Source organism: Lactuca virosa, chromosome 4, assembly GCF_052849685.1.
Source record: "Lactuca virosa cultivar CGN04683 chromosome 4, Lactuca_virosa_CGN04683_v6, whole genome shotgun sequence".
Lineage (NCBI taxonomy): Eukaryota > Viridiplantae > Streptophyta > Magnoliopsida > Asterales > Asteraceae > Lactuca > Lactuca virosa.
In genome coordinates, this window is record NC_136429.1 from 513,907,765 (window position 1) to 513,929,423 (window position 21,659).

Here is a 21,659-nt window from a genome sequence, read left to right on the forward strand (position 1 = left end):
AGAGAGTATCAGGTTTAAAGCTAGTGAGATCATAAGTATTTTAATGTCTGTATTTGTATGAAAGTATTTGTAAGTATGTGAAGTGTAAGTATGTAAAAGCTCTTGAATGTTTGTAAAAGGTTTGAATCTCCTAGAAAACCCTATGTTTCCTACTAAAAGTAGCCTTCTAGCAAGGCATCTAGTATCTATGTGTGTGTCTCTTGTAAGAGTATGTATTTTCCCAAATCTGACTATCATTAACCAAAAATATAGTTTTTACATTATTGTTTATTGTGTGAAGATCACAAAGTAAATGTAATGGGAAAATGAAATAGTACTGTAGTGTTGTATTAAGTAACTACTGCTGTACTAACTACCTTAAACCAATTGTAATTTAAAGTACCATGTGATCGGCCTGTATCCTGCTACCGACTCTATAGAAAAACGACGATGTAAGACGTCGTAAGAAATGACGTTTGGCACCCGTAGACTTGCAAGTCCCACTGTAGCGAGCAGCAAGGTGTAGGATAGTCAATCCAGTATAGATCTATACACAAACTCATACGCTCCCCAATTAAGGAGATTCTGGATACAAAACGGTCATGGCAGGTGATGCCATGCCCCGTTACGTGGCTCACATAACTGAAGAAATGTATATGTAATGTATGTGCTAGCTGTATTGTATGCTCTCCCTCTGTCTAGCCTGTATTGTAATGTACTGTGTGCACTAGCTGTATTGTGTGTTCTCTCTCTATCTAACATGTATTGTAATGTATTGTGTGTACTAGCTGTATTGTGTGTTCTCTCTCTATCTAGCATGTATTGACTCATGTATGAACTGACTCATTGTATGATTCATTGTTCTAGTAATAGTATTAGTAACTCCCTAAACTACACCTATAGTAGCTTACTAGTAGTATGATTTGAATGTATAAACATGTATGTATGCCTTTGCTACCCAAAGGTTTTGAATAGAAAGAAGGAACTTTTATATCTATATACATATACATAATATATAACTAGGATTCAAACGACCTTCGGACAAATAACCGATACCTTAAGTCCACAACCAAACGAGGAACATGAGGTAAGGTGAGTTATCAGTTCTAAGTCCTTTCAATCCTACTTATATAACTATATCTATAAAGATATACATTTAACAGAAAATAAGTGTAAAAGAGTTTAAGTAAAAGTAATTGACATGTAAAAGAGCTTGTAAAACAGAGTAAAACAGTTTGAAGTAAAACAGTTTGGAAAGTAAGAAATCCACTTGCGTGGTAGTTATTAATCACATGTGATTGATATAATAACTATAATTGTTCCACTTGTATCCCCCTCATAAAAGCATTGAAAAACATTTAAAAGGTTAATTAAAGGGGTATGAACTCACCTGTAGTGAGTGGTTTGGATGAACGAAATGTATAGGATGCTAGGTGTCAAGTGAAGACTTGTACACACACAATGATCTTAGTTAACATATAATAACACATATATGTATCCAATTAGTCATAAAACAACTAATTAACCAAGTTTAAGACATCCTAAGACATGTAAAACACTTGATTTAAGTGCTATAAGTCCTAAGGATTGCATCTAAGGGTGGTAGGACCTTGTATTTGAGTTTAGGGTTCAAGGGTAAACTCCTTTGGAGTTTACGGTTTTGTGACCAACTCTTATTGAGTTTATGGTTGTAAACCCATAACTCATTGAGTTTACGGTCGTAAACCCATGAGTTTACGGCCGTAAACTCATGGTACTCGACCATTTTGTGTTTTGAAGCCATTAAGATCATAAGAAGCATTCCTACTTCATGTTTAAGCCTTAGGAAGAGATTAGGGCACCATTTCACTCCTTTAGGGAGTTTACGGTCCTTGGACCACTTCTCTTTGGGTTTACGGCCGTAAACCCAAATGGTTTATGGATGATGTTTTCAAGTACTAAGCACATCAAGGAAGGGGTCTAGGCTAGTTTCCAAGGCTTGGTAAGGGACTAGGGCCACTTTGGCCCCTTTGTTAGGGTTTACGGTCCAAGAACACCTTGGACCGTAAACACCTTTGATCTTGATTCTTGGGTGTTTTCTTGATGATTAGAAGTGTAACAAGTCTTATAATACACTAGGGTAAGAGTACTTACTAGGTAGAAGCTTGAAAAGGTGCTAAAAGTCCAAGAACACTAGTGTGTGTTCTTGGTGTTCTTGATGAAACTTGAAGATCTACACTTTTGGAATGATTTCACGGATGGAATCATGTAAGATCACTAGATTAAGTAAGATATCAACTTTTTAGGGATAGAAACACTTACAAAGTTGAAGATCAAGAAGAAAAATCGGATGATACTTGAGAGGATTTGAGTTCTAGCTTTGAAATTGTGAAAAAGTGTTAAAAATGGCTAAGTTCCATATTTATACCCTTGGGGTTTACGGCCGTAAACACCTTGTTTAGGCCGTAAACACCTTGTTTAGGCCGTAAACTCCAAACTCTTGGAGTTTTAGGACATTATTGCTACACAATAAACCCTAGGGCATCCTCTCTCCTGATATCTCCTGAAGTACTAATCTTAAAACACTCAAACTTTTTCCAAAAAGCTTGAAAGTTAGTAGAAACTGTTCTGACTTCTATTGAATCGAATAGTTGTACAGAATAGAAATTTCGGGTTGTCACAACTAACACTACACACCTTCACATTTTCAAACTCAAATATATGCATCTTAAATCGTATATTGTATACACCAAAGGACTAACACCTTATTTACATATCTTGTATTAATCATCTATATATAACACTTCCACTTGACTTTTCACCATTCAAGATTCTATATACATTATCAGATAAAAAGAACCATGTATAATTTATATTTTGATTTAGTCTTATTACACCTTAGAAGACATAATCATTTATCACCATTTAATACATCATGTTACTAATATCTACCATTTCACTTACTATCAGTCATAAATTTCAACTTCTTTCAACTAATAATATTTAATCTATCACCCATCACATTTGATCAAAACATTTGACAATGATGAACTAATTTATAGACAACTTCCACAATTATATATATATATATATATATATATATATATATATATATATATATATATATATATATATACTTTGCACAAATTCCTCTCTTTGACCATTTACCATTTAAACTTATGTAGCTACTTCTAGCTTGCATGCACAATAGAGTGCAATAGTTTGAAGAAAATACCAACAACTTTTGGATTGTGCGACTATGCTTGCCATTAGTACAGTAATCCACATATGCACATGATAAGATCTATAATTAAAAACTTATAATTCAACCATACAAGGGATTAAAAGTTGTATATCATTTTTACCCACATATTACTATATACAATTTCTATCTCATTTTATTAGTAGTATTTCGCCTATTACCATTTTCATCTATAGTAACTCACCTACTACTATCACAGTCAACCATTATGTGACATCCCCATTTTCACGGCCAGAAAAAGACCGATTTTGTTTATGCTTTATAAAAATCAGAGTACCTCTTTTAATAAAAATGTTGCGGAATTTGTTCCCAGAAAAACATGATAAATACGTTATCAAAGCATTTCCGAAGAAATGTATTTTAATCCATTTTAAAACATTTGGGATGTCATCGTCAATACAGAAACATAAGCATAAACAGAACTTACATTCATTTACACTAGTGATCTACATCTCTTTTAAATCTCTCAGTGTAATGTGACTTCATATCGACACTTGTGATACAAATAAACTGAGTGGGTCAGATTGGGAAACCTGGTGAGTACATATGGTTTTCAACCCACAATAATATAATTATTATGTTAAACATCAAACAATCAACCCAATTACCCATCCCCATTATCTTCTTTACTCTTAAGGATCTACCCTAAGAATCAATTATTCCTCGTTCAATCATTCCTAAGGATCATCCTAGGGAATCGGCACGAAGTCCATCGTCACCATGGTTTAGGCACTAAGTCTGCATAGTCGCCAGGGTTTATACAACAGGCACTAAGTCCGCATAGTCGCCAGGGTTTAGGCACGAAGTCTGCATAGTCGCCAGGGTTTATACAACAGGCACTAAGTCCGCATAGTCGCCAGGGTTTTGGCACCAAGTCTGCATGATCGCCAAGGTTTAGGCACCAAGTCTGCATGATCGCCAGGGTTTAGAGTACACCGGGTGAACACATCGTTCACAACACCTACAGGTTGCGAGCCTGCTAGTGTTCCACTGGACTGTCTAGAATAGTCCGTGGTTGTCATCTATACTCTGCTAGATGACGGGGCCAACATTTAGGAACAAGGCTTCTCACATCGTCCACCTCTCACCCTTACCTCATGGTCTATATCACCTCTCAACTCATCATCCAACTCATATTTCATCTACCCATATTTTACCCAACATATTATGTAGATATAAATACATATACAGTTTAAATCATATAAAACTTGTATAAAATCGTTCATCCAGCATAGATAGCAAGTATACAGATAATATGCACACATAGCACGTAGTTTATGTAAAATACTTCATATCTATGTGTAAGATGAAAGTAACTATGCACTCACTTGATAAGGTGGTGACTCGGTACTCGGACAGCACTTCGTTATCTCTTAAAACAATTTCCCTCGACAAAACCTAGTATCATTACCACTAGGGTTTAGCTCAATGTTCACCGAGACTAATTAATAGTCTAGCTATTATTATTATTATATAAGCATTAAACAACACTATATAACTCATAATAATTGCCCAAATAATTATTTTAAGGTCCTAATCATGTTACTATATTAAAACATAAACTATACTAAAGATAGGGTAGGCATAGCTCACTTAGAGTGGGTTTTTCGCAAAAACCGGGCTTCGCTGGAGCAGCGTTTTCGAGCCGAAAGGCTCTTTTCTCGGGACTCTGGGAGCCTCGGGGGCTTCCTTCGGGTGCTAGGGGGTTTACCTAGGCTTTAGGGGGGGGGGGTGGGGGGGTTTGGGAGGCTAGAGAGAGACACTAGAGAGAGAAAGTGAGTTTGGGAGGTGTGAAGAAATGGCAAGACCCGGCACCTCTATTTATAGTGAAAATATCTGATGGACTCGCCGAGTCTTGACACAAACTCGCCGAGTTGGTGCATGTGGCAGCCTTCTGGTGGTGCCACGTGTCCTCTTTCTGGTGGTGCCACGTCACCCAAACTCGTGTATGAGCCTCCCGACTTAGAAAAATCATAACTCTCATACGAGCTCCGTTTTCGACGTTCTTTTTTTCCACGCGTAGGTAAAATCAAGATCTACAACTTTTATTTAGACTCCGTCGGCTAATTCTTGACCGATCTTAAATTTAATAGTAGGAGGAGATTAGATTGTTAAATGACCGCGAAGAATTTGTAACTCCTTCATACGGACTCCGTTTTCGTCTGTCTTTTTATCGTTGAGTTCCTATTAATGAGATCTTCAACTCTCATTTAGGTCACGTAAGCCGAAAACCGCTCGAACTAAAATTCGAGTTTCGGGCCGTGCACTGCTGTGCTAAATCTTAGAAAATTCATAACTTCCTCATACGAAGTCAGATTTGGGCGTTCTTTTTATGGATGTTATCGGTTTAACATATACTACAACTTTTGTTTAGATAACTAAGGCTAAAAAGTCTTATATTGTAAATTCACTATTTACGTCTCCCGGTGCCGTGCCGGTTTTGCCGAAAAACTTCGACGTGCCATAACATCTTCGTTATAACTCGGATTTCGGTGTTCTTTATATGTACGGAACCCTTGGAACATATACTATCACTTGGTTAAGATTACTCCTTCTAAATAATCTTTTGTTGAAAAGTCGTTTTCGAACTCTATTATCTCTAAATTGACTAGCCCGGATCCACGGGCGTTACACATTACAATCAACTGTAGCTTTTAGCTGTCACCATATAATTATATCATTCACATTCTCCAAAGTTTGCAGATCACTCAACCCACTTCAAAAAAGAAGAATAATAATTCTAAAACTCTACTTCTGCATTCGCCACTATAGTATCATTTAAATAACACTAAGCACAGTTACGAAAATTACATTTATTGTCAATATAATAATAAATTTTCCATTATAAAGATTAATTAACATCTCTAAATCGAGAATCATGATTAAAGGGACCACAACCAACCATTTGGGCTACTACAAGTCCATTTTTTTCATTACTACGTTCAACTCTTTAAGTGGTGTTTGGCTTCAAATTGATAGGGAAAGTGGTCCCGACGATTTCCAACCGAATTCCCGCTTTTTAAATCATTAATTACAACATTATTCTCATATAGATGTATTACTACTGTACCCTTGTCCAACAGGGTAAAAGACTGATCATATTCCATTCCTTCGACATTCACATTTTCCTTGCTAATTCTCAGTTATCATCAGCTATTATCTTACTGCTTCATAACTATACCATCAATATGCATTAAACGACATTTCTTTCAATAATCCCTATTGTAAATATGTAAGTTCATACTTAAAACAATAAGTTCAGTATTTTGGTCTACTATACTTGTTTTACCATAAGCACATTAGTTTTTTGTTTTAGTATTTCTAAAGTTACTAAGATTATCATAAGATATGATACTAAAGCACTCTCCTTTCTTTTCAGATTGGAGAATCTTTTATCGTCCTACCTAATAGATTCTTCTATTCGTTTTGCTACTCTCTAAACCCTTTCAAAAGTATTAGAATTCTGTTTAATCATATACACATACTCATATTTGCTGATGCATTAGTAAATCATGACGAATAAAGTTATTTTCCCTTATGGTGGATCTGAAGATTCCATATCAACATGTACTAGATCCATTAGTCCTTCACTTGCATCATATAAACATATGAATACGAAATTAGTTATAATATTCAGACGAACAAGATTCTCATGCATTATGCAATTCGAGTTGTATGACTCCAAGTTTCTGTCCAATTTCAAGTTGGTGATGAGATTTCTTTTTATTTGGTCAATTATGATAGTACCACAAACACATTTTATAAGAATCAATATCCACTATTAATATTGCTATTATTATAAATATAACCAACACTTTCATTAATGTCATTGCAAGGAAACATAAATTAAGGCAACTTCATAAACCAAAACTTCATTTTATTTCTAAAAAGAAAATTGGAACTTGTCCTTACAATTCATAAAACAAAAAACTATATTTGTAGACATCTCCGAAGAGTAATATCAATCTATTAAATTTGCCTAACTCCCATGATCATATTTAGCTCAATTTTTCATAAGCTTCCTTCTTTCTTTTAAATCCTGCAATACCATCAAAATTTGATCATCACATCATGTATCAAAATTTTAAGAACAGGAACTTATAATGGATTTAGATAATGGATGTACTTGAAGTAGAGTCACACAAATTGACTTTACCATCTTCAAGATCTTTCAGGTATTTTGGGTAGCTTCGTTTCCAATGTCTCTTCTATTGGCAGTAGTAACAAATGGAACCATGGGGGTCAACATGTGAAATGATCTCAAAATGAGCCTTTCTCTTTACCATACGATCAAATGTTATGACCTTGGCCGATCCTTTTCTCTTGGGAAGAGAAATATTTTCTTGATCACCAATGTTACCATTATTAATGTCCATGGAAACCTTGGAATTAGAGCCTATGAGCATTTCTACTTTAGTTGTATTGCTAAGAATTTCTTCTTTAGTAACCATCAACATACGGTTCAGATCAATTAGGTTCACATCGAGATTCCTCATATGAGATTTCTCAACGAACTAACCATATGTCTTTAGAAACGATATAAGAACCAAACCAATGGCTTGCTCCTTCTGGAATACGATGCCCATTTTCTCCAATTTTTCAATGTATTATTTCATTTTTAGAACATACGCACACACATAATTTCCATCTTCGTGTTTACACACCAATATGGCTTGAGTCGTTTCATATCTTTCAGCTTGGGGAAAATGTGACGTTGGGAGATTCACTGGAGGATGAGGTGGAAGAGTTGAAGAAGAACGATTTCTAATTCCACCATTACCCAAGGAAGGGAAGACAATTTTACCTTGAATCGAATGTGGAAGACCATCTCCAGAAGATTGAGGAAAAACATTTCCATAACAATGAGGAATATCATTTCTATCTTCATAAGGCATCTAAAAGTGGGGAAAGAGTGAATTCAAGTTAGTTTATTTTAATCCTTAACTATTAACCCAAATTTAAATTAAGGCTAGGATCCATGTTTTCATATCGTAATATGAAGAGGGATGTCGTAGTCATATCACATAACTATTTTAGGTAGGTAGAAACATTTCACCAATTTCAATCATATGAAACTCCTAGATCTTTTGAGATTCGTTGAATCTTATCAATGTCATGGTTAATCTCGGATTATGCTCTTTCCAGTTGTGACTGGGATGCCAATGATCATAATTAAGATGTGAATAACCATGCAAAACCGCTCGACAACCTCGATATCATTTATCATCTCAAACTGATGTGTCAGTAAACCACACATGCTCCATCAAAAATGATAATTGGCAAGTTGTTCCACCATCTCAACATTAGAGTCCCAAATTAGTGTGTCGGTTAGCCACACATGCTCCACCAATGACTTATAAAGAATGATGTATGTTTTCATTGATTAACATACATTTCACATTTTTCCTAAAGTAACTAGAGTGAGATTTTTAAAAGGTTCTAATCCTTTATATCATTATACTTTTAATGAGATTATGTCCTATCGAACTCGTTCGGCTAACGACCCTCCACCACACAGGGGAGCGGTGGGTGAAAAAGACACCCATTCACATGTCATTAGTTCGTGAATGATGCCTACGGTTGATTCGTTTCAATTTTCTTATACATATAGTAATAAAATTTTTAATGAGATATATATGAGGTGTATTTTAAGACATTTTAAAATACAAGGTTTTAATATTAATTATCAAAATTAATCGTATAATTAATTATTCAATTTAAACCAACTTGATATAATCTTTATATTTTAATTAAAAAATTAATTAAATTATTTAGAAATGAAATAAATATCTTAATTTAAACATTAATTAAGAAATTCAAATTTAATCATATCCTTCTAATTAATAAAGCATGGTGGCTAGGGTTTCAAGAAACCCCAGAAAAAGTCGATAATTGCAAGATGCTAGGGTTTATTTTCTATATACCCTAATCTTGATCAATTCACCTCATGTGCAATCAATGGAAAAAAATGGCTCTGATACCACTGATGAGTTTTATAGGTTATCAAAACATATATAGTGGAAAATCTTAACACTTAAGTTCATATTCAACCTATAAGGATATATGTTTTCTCTAATTGATAGCAACATATAATGAAAATCAAGAACCCAAGAGAAACTCTATGAAATTAGAAAATTGCAAAAAAAAGGGTTTACCTAACTTATGATATATTATAGCAAATAAACCTTTTGATTCCTTCCTTTGCACTTCGAAAAACTAGCACCAAAATTTTAGTGCCTCTAATGGCTTGTACCCGAACTCTAGCAACTAGAAGACAAGAGGAGAGAGGAAAGGGGATAGAAAATTCGGCTATTCTCTTGAAGAAACAAGTATCCTATTTATAGTTGCTTAAGGAACTCCTTTGGACGCCAAATAGTGCTTGCGTGATTAATTCAAATTAATCTAGAATTGAATCCAAATTAATTCTGATTAATTAGTTAATCATTACTATTTCAATTAATATATTAACCATATAATATATTAATAAAATATTTATTTAAATTTCCAATTAGTTTATTATTTGTATAATAATCTAAAAAAATTATCCTTTCTCTCCAAATGTCATTCTACTCAGTTACTAGTTATGAGGGCAACCCAAAAACGACTTTGCTTCTAGTTCAAATATATATCAATTTAGTTATGAGCTTAGACATCTTAATCCAACAACATGATCGATCCTATAGCCGAACCATATCGGACTCTACTGATTGCATCTATTTCTTTATCACTACAGGGACATTGAGCTTTGCTCAACTTGAACGATTGTGGCATGGGCAAAACCATTTCTTGGAATTCTCCATATTGAACCGTATCTATATTTTATCCAAGTAAGTACTTTGGCTAAGCGCTAATAAACATCCGTGTTTATCCCTATAAATCCTTATTCCAAGAATATACATTGCCACACCTAGATCTCTCAAAGCAAAACATTTTCCAAGCCAAGACTTCACCTCTTGTAAATCGTATGTATTCTCAGGAAAATGAAAGTCAGAAGTGGCAATGTTGTTGAAACATCATGCAAGGTACTGATTGGAAGTGTTATTTGTTCGTCGATTGTTTAAGTTCTATTTTAAGAATGTTATGCGTGTACTACGAATGATAATGTAATATTTTAATAAAGAGATTTTTTGTATTATAATTTTTGTATACTATTCAATGTACTCAATATCTATGAATCATGACTACGTCACATAGCCTGGCGATTCTGCCACCGGACGGGGGTGTGATAGACTGGTATTAGACCTATTGGTTATATGAACTAGTATTTCCTTATGAATTACAACTATAACCTAGGGCTTACACTTCGATTAGGTTACCCTTAAAGGCTAATAATAAAAGTATTATCATTAATACATTACCGACCGAGTAGTTACGGGAGAGGTGACTATATTGAACTTGTCGCTTGGGTTCCTGGATATCAGAACAACTATATACTAAAATGGTTCTGCCTTCCGACACTTCATATATTGCTGATCCTTATTTGATAGTCTTGAAGTACAAAACTAGAATTAATAAAATATAGAATAAAAATTTAAGATATATATATATATATATATATATATATATATATATATATATATATATATATATATATATATATATACACACGCATATGAACTCTTAAAAATATACTTATATACCATAACAAAATCTATGAAATCATAAACATAAGATTTTAGGTCAAATACAATATCTAGAGTTAATCAAGTATAGCGACTATACCACAACTAGACCTAGCATGCACAACTAAGTTTTATTATGGTTCCACCGATGCACGACTGAATTTAGATATAATAGTTGGCAAATCTAAGCGCTTGCATATTCTTAGATTGGAAAACCTAGTTAAGAGCTACATTACTTGAGGACTATTGGATTTTAAAACCTAGTTAAGAGCTGCATTAATTGAGGATTCATGGATGGAAGACTTAGTTCCGAAATGTTTATCTGACAAATCCCATGTTGGGAGTCACATGAAGCACTGGTACTATCTATTACATACTTATAAATTGAGATTATTTGTATATATCGATTCTCATTCTATCCCTCATAAACATCTATCATGTTTGATGTCTTATGCAGTAGAATCATATCATGGAGGACATGTGTATATAGATGTCGATTTTGTGTCAAGAGGGAGACCAGGTGATAATCCATTCTCGTGAACCCAAGGATACCCATCATCCAAAGGTTCTTGCACCATTGTCTCCGCTGACGTCCGAGGAGGAGCCATTCGAGGACAACGACATCGAGGAAGCAGCAGATGCCCTAGATGATTCACCAGATTCTGACCCATCTGAGTCTTCTGAGAACGAGGTAGATCAAGATGAGGTAGATCAGTCAAAGACTGAGCTTGAGCTAGATGAGGGAGACGATGATTCCACTGAGGAGGAGGATCCAAAACCTACTTCACCATAACTTAAGATCCTACCACCACCATCCAGGAGATTCTTCGGACTTCACATTACAGGCCCCAGAACAAAGAGTACCCCCATCAAGCCCATTCCCATCCTGAATAGGAAGAGGCCTTCCTCACCACCATCATCACTCGTGACTCTCAAGAAGCCATGTCTCACTTACCAATGGACACCCCAGATCAGGGACTCATAGGAAGAGGACATTATTGGGTCAACATACGAGGTTGGAGTGTCGTCCAGAGCTCCACCACCTATTACTGTTCCCGAGACCCAAGTGGAGGAGACTATATTCGTGTTGGTTCCACATACAAAAAGCCATGCTGGTAGGATACACACTATGGAGGATGAGATAAGATCACTTAGGAGTGAGGTTAGGTGCCTATCCAGTAGGGTCTGGAGCTTGGAAGGGGACTGCAAGATTGTTGACCAGAGAATTCAACACACATATGATTAGTTATCAGTAGCTCAACTACAGATCCATACCTAGTGGGATTTAATTGTAGGGATGGAGCTTCACATATAGATATTAGAGTTGATGCTGATAGACTCCGAGACTACGAATCATGCTTTGGAGAGGTTGGTTGAGCATTTACACTAATATTGGATATTTACTTTGGATTTTGGTGGGCAACTCATATAAGAGTTGCTTCGGGATGTATTTTTTGGTTAGGGGTGATGGAAAAGTTTGTATGCAAGTGTATAGTACCCTTGAGGGTTTTGAGATATGGTTTCTTTTGGTGTTAAATATCTTACTTTTCCTCTCCTAATCAAATATTTTCAGTGGTTCTAGGAACAATGACGTTAGAAAAACAATGTATTTATAAACAAAAATTTTGTATAGATAAAAACTAGTGTTTCCATGAAAAATGTGTTATCTTGTGCAAACAAAAGAAACATATGAAAATCAATGTGAATTCTAGAAAGTGATTGTGTATGAAAAAACGAAGTTATCTAAATTTTCAATGGCGATTTAATGTTGTAATTTATGACTTAAATTCTTATGCGGGCTCTCGTAGAAAAGTAGTCACCATTACTTCAAACAAATAACAAAGAGCTTCAACCAAACTAACACCCTATTTTATGCAAACTTTAATAGAATCAAGTATGCCTCCAAGAAGAGTTACCAGAACCAACCCTAGAACCCAACCATACCCGAAACCCATGAATGTAGTAGCCATCGAGGCGCTAGTTGCTCAACGTGTTGGAAAACTTTGGAACCCCTAGAAATATGGGATATGGTCAGGGTGGAGTAACTGGAGGTGATAGCACTTATGGAGATAACAATGGTCCTTCAAGGGTTTGTACATATAAGGAATTTATTGTCACATCCCCGGTTGGCGGCGAAAACACCGGGATGTGCGACGTTTTAAAACAACACACATAAATGATAATAAATAATACCTTCTATTTATTTTATAATATAGATTACATAGTTATTCAAGGTACATGTACAAGACAAATGCAAAGTAAATTACCCGAACACAAATACTTCCAACTGCATCTCAAGTACTCATTCTCCTGAGAATACATGTGGTTTCGAAAGGTCAACAAAATGTTGGTGAGTTCATAGGTTTTTATATTTTAAAGTGTTTTGTATGGTTTTACTGTATAATGGTTTATAGGTGTGACAACCCGAAATTTTCTATCCTGTACAGTCAAACACTTCATTGAAAGTCAAACTCATTCCTGCTATCATTTAGCACAATTTAGAGTCTGTTTGGGCGTTCTGAGCCTTATACACTTAAGGAATAAGTGGCAGGGTTTATCTGCAGGATCTATAGTGCAAAGAACGAGCCTGAAACACCCTGACCTGGAGTTCACGGCCATCACATGGGAGTTTACGGCCGTAAACTCCATGTGGGCCGTAAACTCCACCTAATATGATGAAAGGGTGGCCATTAGTTCATTACTTTCATTCCCTTGGCCCAAATCCTCTCAAGTATCATCTCGATCTTCGTCCCCGATCTTCAAAACTCGTAAGTTTCTTGTCCTAATTAGTTGATATCTTACATGATCTAGTGACCTTGCATGATTTCATCCGTGAAATCATTCCATTTTGTAGATCTTCAAGTTCCACCAAGAACACCAAGAACACACACTAGTGTTCTTGGCCAAAATCGACCTTTCAAGCTCCTAGATCGTAAGTACTCTTGTTCTAACTCATTGTATGCTAGGTTTAACATGTTTAGGCATTAGAAACATCAAGAATAGAGGGATGACTGAGAGTTTACGGCCAAGGATCTACGAAGACCGTAAACTCCCTATAAGGGTGCAATGATGCCCTTTTCTCCTTCCTAATGACTAGAACTTAGCCTAGAACCAACCACCATTGAACTAGGGACCTTAAACATCAAAAAGATCATGAACATATAGAGTTTACGGCCGTAAACCCATGAGGAATGGTCCATGGGCCGTAAACTTTATAAAGGGGTGATATTGTACCCCTATTGCTTCCTAAGGCTTAGACTTGAAGTAAGGATGCTTCATTATGACTTATAGGACCTCAAAACACCCAATGGCACTTGGTACCATGAGTTTACGGCCGTAAACTCATGAAGGATTGGTCCTTGGGCCGTAAACTCATGTTAAGGTCAATTCTTGGACCTTAAACTCACCTAGCCTCTTGTTTAGCATTGGAACACTTAACCACTTAAGACATCATAGCCTTAAGCCTCAAATGGAGACCCATTAGAGAGTTTACGGCCAAGAGTAAACTCCCCTGGGCGGTAAACTCCATTAAGTATGGTCCATAGACCATAAACTCCATAACAATGCCTTGCAATCCTTTGTTGCAACCCAATGGCCTCCTAGCACTTTGACTAAAGTGTTTTCCACGCCTTAGAATGCTTATACTTGTCTAATTAGTGTTATAACCACTAATTGTATGTATACATATGTCTTTATATGTTATTTGGATCATTGTGTGTGTTTAAGTCTTCACTTAACACCAAGAACTTGTCCGTCACTTCCATCCGATCCACTCACTACAGGTGAGTTCATACCCCTTAATCAATATTTTAAATGTTTTTAAATGCTTTTATGGGGGGGGGATACAAGTTGAATCATGCTAGTTATTATATCAATCACACGTGATTAATAACTAGCATACAAATGGATTTACTACTCTTTTAGCTGTTTTACCAAACAGATTACTTCAAATGGCTTTTCAAAACGTTTTTACTTGTTTAAAACTCTTTATCAAACTGTCTTACATACTGAATGTTTCTTTTCAAACTCTGTTACAATTTTGTTTCAAAACGAAGGTTTTCTTATACTTAAAACTGTTCTTATCAAATAAACTGCTTTCAAACCGTTTTACAAACTGACATCAAGTCATCCTTTCTTAGTTATTAACCTTTTCAAAGGTTTTACAAAACTTCTTTTATACTTTTATATTGTCAATTGCGTGCCTGTATATGTATAGTTGTATAAGTAATGTTTAAAGGACTTAGGAAGGCTAGCTCGCTTTATCTCCTTTTCCTTGTTTGGATGTGGCTTTAGGGTATCGGTTATCCGTCCGAAGGTCGTTTAAATATTAGTTATATATCATATATACATATCTAGTCATAAAATGTTCTATCAGTCAATTCCATACCCTTGGGTAGCAAGGGTATACATTCGTGTTTACCCGTACAAGTCATATTACTAGTAAACTACAATAGGCGTAGTTTAGGAAGTTACTATTACTATTACTAGAACAATAAATCATACAATGAGTTAGTTCATTCATGAGTCAATACTTGCTAGATAGAGAGAGAACACACAATACAGCTAGTACACACACAACATTACAATACTTGCTAGATAGAGAGAGAACACACAATACAGCTAGTACACACAGAACATTACAATACATGCTAGATAGAGAGAGAACACACAATACAGCTAGTACATACAGTACATTACAATACATGCTAGATAGAGAGAGAACACACAATACAGCTAGTACGCACAGTACATTACAATACCATACAGAGAGAACATACATACAGGCTAGACAGAGGGAGAACATACAATACAACTAGCACATTCATTACATATACATTATTACATTTATGTGAGCCACTAAATGGGGCATGGAACTACCTGGCATGACCGTTTTTGTATCCAGAATCTCCTTAATTGGGGAGCGTATTAGTTTGTATATAGATCTATACTGGATTGACTATCCTACACCTTGCTGCTCGCTATAGTGGGACTTGCAAGTCTACGGGTGCCAAATGTCATTTCTTACGGCATCTTACATTGTCGTTTTACTAGAGTCGGTAGCAGGATACAGGCCGATCACATGTTACTTTAAATAACAATTGGTTTAAAGTAGTTAGTACAGCAGTAGTTACTTAATACCACACTACAGTACTATTTCATTTTCCCTTTACATTCACTTTGTGATTTTAACACAATATACAGTAATGCAAGAACTATATTTTGTTAAATGATAGCCAGATTTGGGAAAATACACACTCTTACAAGAGACACACACATATACTAGATGCCTTGGTAGAACGCTACTTTTAGTAGGAAACATAGGGTTTTCTAGGAGGTTCAAAACTTTTACATACTTATACTTCACATACTTACAAATACTTTCTTACAAATACAGACACTAAAATACTTATGATCTCACCAGCTTTAAAGCTGATACACTCTTTCAAAATAACTTGTGTCCTCAGGTCACCAGTAGATAGGTACCGGTGCAAGGTTTAGAGAAGATGGAGCTCGTTCAAGACTCATCTTTCATTTTGATTTATATTTTGGTGTCTATATAACTTGACAGAACACACTTGTATTAAAATTATATTATTAATGCAATGGATGATGTTGTTGCTTGTTTACTACTATTCATTGTTGTGATACTGTACATGACGTCCTCCGCCCCAGAACGTTTCCGCCGTTCATGGTTTTGGGGTGTGACAGATTGGTATCAGAGCATTGTTTATAGTGAATTGAGTATATCAACCCATAAAAGATATACTGACTATAAATACAATGGGATTAAAATACTCTGACCAAGAGTTTATACTTTAAATAATAAAATATTTAATTAAGTATATGTGCCTGCATTCATACTAAAATCAGTGTCACTAGGACAGTACAAAAGTATTACGATTGTTGGGCAGCACAAGTAGACTTAGAGACATATAGTCAAAACTGGGAAGATATAGCCTGATCAACTATATTATCCAAGGGTTGACTAGCATGTGCCTAACTGTGGTTGTGAGGTTGCAACAAGTCTAAAAACTTACCCACAATACCACAACGAGAACAATAGAACCGAAAACTAAAATACTATAGGGGTATTTTGTGTTACTATAAGCTACTTATGTGCTAGATCCTTATATCTCTTTTCTCGCGTAGATAATATGGCTGGATTCTATCCCTTCGACAACTTGTACTTCCCTAACCAAGGTAATGAAGGCGGGTTTGAAGCTGATCCAGGAAATGACCACCCAATCCATGTGGATGGTCACCAGGCTGAAGGCTTAGGAGATGGTTCCGACTCCGAGCCTGAAGTTGAGAACCTACCCCCGATGGCTCTTGTCCCAAATCCTAACCCTCGTCCGGCTTTTCAAGGCCCGACGCCTCCGTGGGTGGAAAGTTTGGAAACATGGAGCCAAGGGCAGGATCAGCCCATGCCATTTAATGGAGACCGAAGCTTTTATGACCTCAGCGAGGGGGGCTCAGCAGATAGAGTCTTGCCAATCCTGGTCCGCAGAGTGGCCCGAAATGAGATTCAAGGCAGGACAGCCCTACATCAAATCATGGAAGTGGTCGCCAATGCGAGAATGCTTACCCTCCGCACCATTCGTCTGGAAGATGCTCGTGACAGATCTGGAGTAGACCATGAGACCCTGCAGCAACAGCTAGCTGAAACTCGAGCTGAAGTCATAGAGCTCCGAGTACGCCAAAGGGTGTACGAAAGGCACCTAATTGATATGGAGCATCAACTGGCTGAACTAAGGGTTCACCAGAGGGATGACCGTCACCAGTAGTAGATACCTTACTTTCTTTCCCCGTTAAAAGGAATCGTTTTCCTGTCTATGTCCTATGTGGCATTTTTCTATGAAACTATCTTGTACTGTAGGTACTTTTAGTTAGGCCTTTATGCGGCCAAAACCTTTCTACTCCGGATATGATGTAAGACCTTCTACAAGGTCATTTTTCCCAGACTTATTACGTCACGAATATCAATGATATTGACAGTCGGCTAACTTCTGTGTCACTCTTTGTTCAAATACTTTCATCATACTTTCGTTGGGATCTATCTGAAACCCACTCTAGTCAAGTTATTGAACAAGGATAGTTTAGCTCTGGGATCATTCCCAATTCTCTTTCAAAGGTTGGATCATGTTATCCACCAACCAATAATACCCTGGTTTGGACGTCAAACGTCTTGAGGTCATTCTATGAACTTACTTCTACTCTGTACTAGGACTGAATCATAGGGATGTAGGTCAAACCTTCGATAACATACTTCTATTCTTTACATGAACGATCGAAATACATCTAGGGTCAACCATAATAGCTCACGAACTCCTTATCTTTCGTGTTACAGAATCATGTCGTCATCCGGAAATAGTCAGCCGAACAACGAAACCCCTGTCTTTCCTATGGACACCGCTACTTTCCAAGCCGCAGTATCAGCTGCCGTGGCAGCTGCCGTGACAGCTGTCCTTGCAAACCGCAGCGCTAACAACGCAAGCAAGGCTGACAAAGGGGTGGACAATCCCGCTCGTAGTATCAATCCAGGAAACCATCAAATGATAACAGTCGCAGACTCGCAAAGCCGAAAAACAGAGAACAGGAAACGAAAGCGCCAAGCCCAGAAGGAACGCAAGCGATCCCAAAGACTTTCCATGCAACAGCAACAAGTGGCAACCCCTGCCATCCCAGTACCGATCATACCATACGAGGGAAAGCTACCGAAGTGTGATAAGTGTAGCTTTCATCATCATGGGGCTTGCCATGAAATACAATGTTGCAATTGCCTAAAAGTAGGGCACCATGCTCGTAGCTGTGGAGCACCGGCACGACCCGTCACTCAAGTCCCTGACATCGGAGTCAGCCAGAATTACAGTAGTGCCGGTGAAATCGGACACCTTAAGAGGAATTGTTCGAAAAGGAGAAGCAGCGAAAGCAACCACGTCCACATAACTCCGACCCGACACATCACTTCCACCACCGATGTTGGTACTAGCCAGATATGTCACCAATGCGGTGAAATTGGACACCTCAAGAAGGATTGTCCAATAACAAAGAACTCCGGCGCAGACGGGAAGATACTAAGGATCACAGCCGCAGGAGAAACTACTCCGAACCCATGTTAAAGTAAATAAGGTGTTCGTTGTAGCAGACTCATAAACTGTTTAAAACTAGTGCAACTCGAGTCATATCTTTTGCGAGATCCCGTTAGAAAAGGGATGCTCGTGCTGCGTATACTTGTCTTTTGTAGTATACCTACTTCACAGCAATAGTCTTGTAGTGAATCAATAGTACTGTAACTCTGTTAAAAATTGCGATGTTGGGTTTTGTCTATAACGCCTTTATGATCAAGTCTAATGTCTTTATTCCCAAATGAGTCAGATATTATCATACAGCTTGAGTCAATTCGATTCTCACAATACCAACTCGTACGTACATCTCTTTCTCTGAAAACGTCTTTCTAGCGAAGCCGTCATTTCAGAACTCCGAAGTACTCATGCGTAGAGTACCTCATGTTTCTTATCCTTCCGAAGAAACCTCAGCAAACCTCCCCAGAGTACCACTCGTACAGTACGTCAAGTTCAATACAAGGACCCTTACGGTTGATCTATCGCTGAAGAATGTATACACAAGGGTGGTATATAATCAATGTTCTACAGGTTTAGAATTGATGATTCCACTTTAACTTCTTTTCCTCGTTGGGATGTGAGCTTAAGGAAGAATCGTTTATTCGACTACCTTTTCAATCTTAATTATATACGACTCGTATACACGAGACTGTGATTGATGAACCATGTATGACTTCTAATATGAACTTCAAGACGGAGACTGCCCAAGACTACGAGTAATCGCATCGTCATGCGAACAAACTTAGAACCCAGTACGACTCCTGTAACCAGATCGCCCTACAGTCTAACACCCACCGAGCTGCAAGAACTGTCAGGTCAAACCTAGCGAACTACTCAGCTATGGGATTGAAAGACCAAGCTCCTCGCTCTGGAGAGCTCCGGTCTTATTCTTCAAAAAGGTAGGCGGATTGTATCATAAGTACATCGACTATCGGAGACCTCAACAAGATTTCCATTGGAAATCATTATCTCTGCCTCGCATAGATGAGTTGGCTGACCAACCACAAGGAACGATTTTCCTTTCAGAAATGGACCCGAGATCCGAATATCACCAGTTTCGAGTGTTAGTGAAGGATGTCCCGATGACGACCTTCCGAATATCACCAAATTCTTTTGGAATTATCACTCTGGGAAGGCTTAATACGCTTCAGAAAGCGTGGAAGGCTAAAATCCAAGATAGTTAGGACCTCCAAGATTCTTGCCAGAATCGGCCCTGTAACTCACCAATCCAACCTACCCCGCGAACTCAGTAACGTACGTTCTACCCTCCACAGCGCGAACTTGCAAAAGTATCTATCCGGCGAGACTCTTATAATCCCACTCGACGAGATCGAGTTCCACAAGAGCTGCACCTTCGTGGAAGAACCGTAGTGACCATGGACCGAGAGGTCAAGAAGACGAAGCAACGCCGCTTCCCATTAGTGAAGGTTCGCTGGAATGCAAACCGAGGACCTGAATTCACTTGGGAGCACGAGAATAAATCGATTAGGAAGTATCCCCACTTCTTGGCTCGATTATTCATGCCTACTCCTTTACCTAAATTCTAATTTCGGGACGAAATTCCGTCTAACGGGGGGATGATGTGACAACCCGAAATTTTCTATCCTATACAGTCAAACACTTCATTGAAAGTCAAACTCATTCCTGCTATCATTTAGCACAATTTAGAGTCTGTTTGGGCGTTCTGAGCCTTGTACACTTAAGGAATAAGTGTCGGGGTTTATCTGTGGGATCTATAGTGCAAAGAACGAGCCTGAAACACCCTGACCTGGAGTTCACGGCCATCACATGGGAGTTTACGGCCGTAAACTCCATGTGGGCCGTAAACTCCACCTAATATGATGAAAGGGTGGCCATTAGTTCATTACTTTCATTCCCTTGGCCCAAATCCTCTCAAGTATCATCTCGATCTTCGTCCCCGATCTTCAAAACTCGTAAGTTTCGTGTCCTAATTAGTTGATATCTTACATGATCTAGTGACCTTGCATGATTTCATCCGTGAAATCATTCCATTTTGTAGATCTTCAAGTTCCACCAAGAACACCAAGAACACACACTAGTGTTCTTGGCCAAAATCGACCTTTCAAGCTCCTAGATCGTAAGTACTCTTGTTCTAACTCATTGTACACTAGGTTTAACATGTTTAGGCATTAGAAACATCAAGAATAGAGGGATGACCGAAAGTTTACGGCCAAGGATCTCCCAAAGCCGTAAACTCCCTATAAGGGTGCAATGATGCCCTTTTCTCCTTCCTAATGACTAGAACTTAGCCTAGAACCAACCACCATTGAACTAGGGACCTTAAACATCAAAAAGATCATGAACATATAGAGTTTACGGCCGTAAACCCATGAGGAATGGTCCATGGGCCGTAAACTCTATAAAGGGGTGATATTGTACCCCTATTGCTTCCTAAGACTTAGACTTGAAGTAAGGATGCTTCATTATGACTTATAGGACCTCAAAACACCCAATGACACTTGGTACCATGAGTTTACGGCCGTAAACTCATGAAGGATTGGTCCTTGGGCCGTAAACTCATGTTAAGGTCAATTCTTGGACCTTAAACTCACCTAGCCTCTTGTTTAGCATTGGAACACTTAACCACTTAAGACATCATAGCCTTAAGCCTCAAATGGAGACCCATTAGAGAGTTTACGGCCAAGAGTAAACTCCCCTGGGCGGTAAACTCCA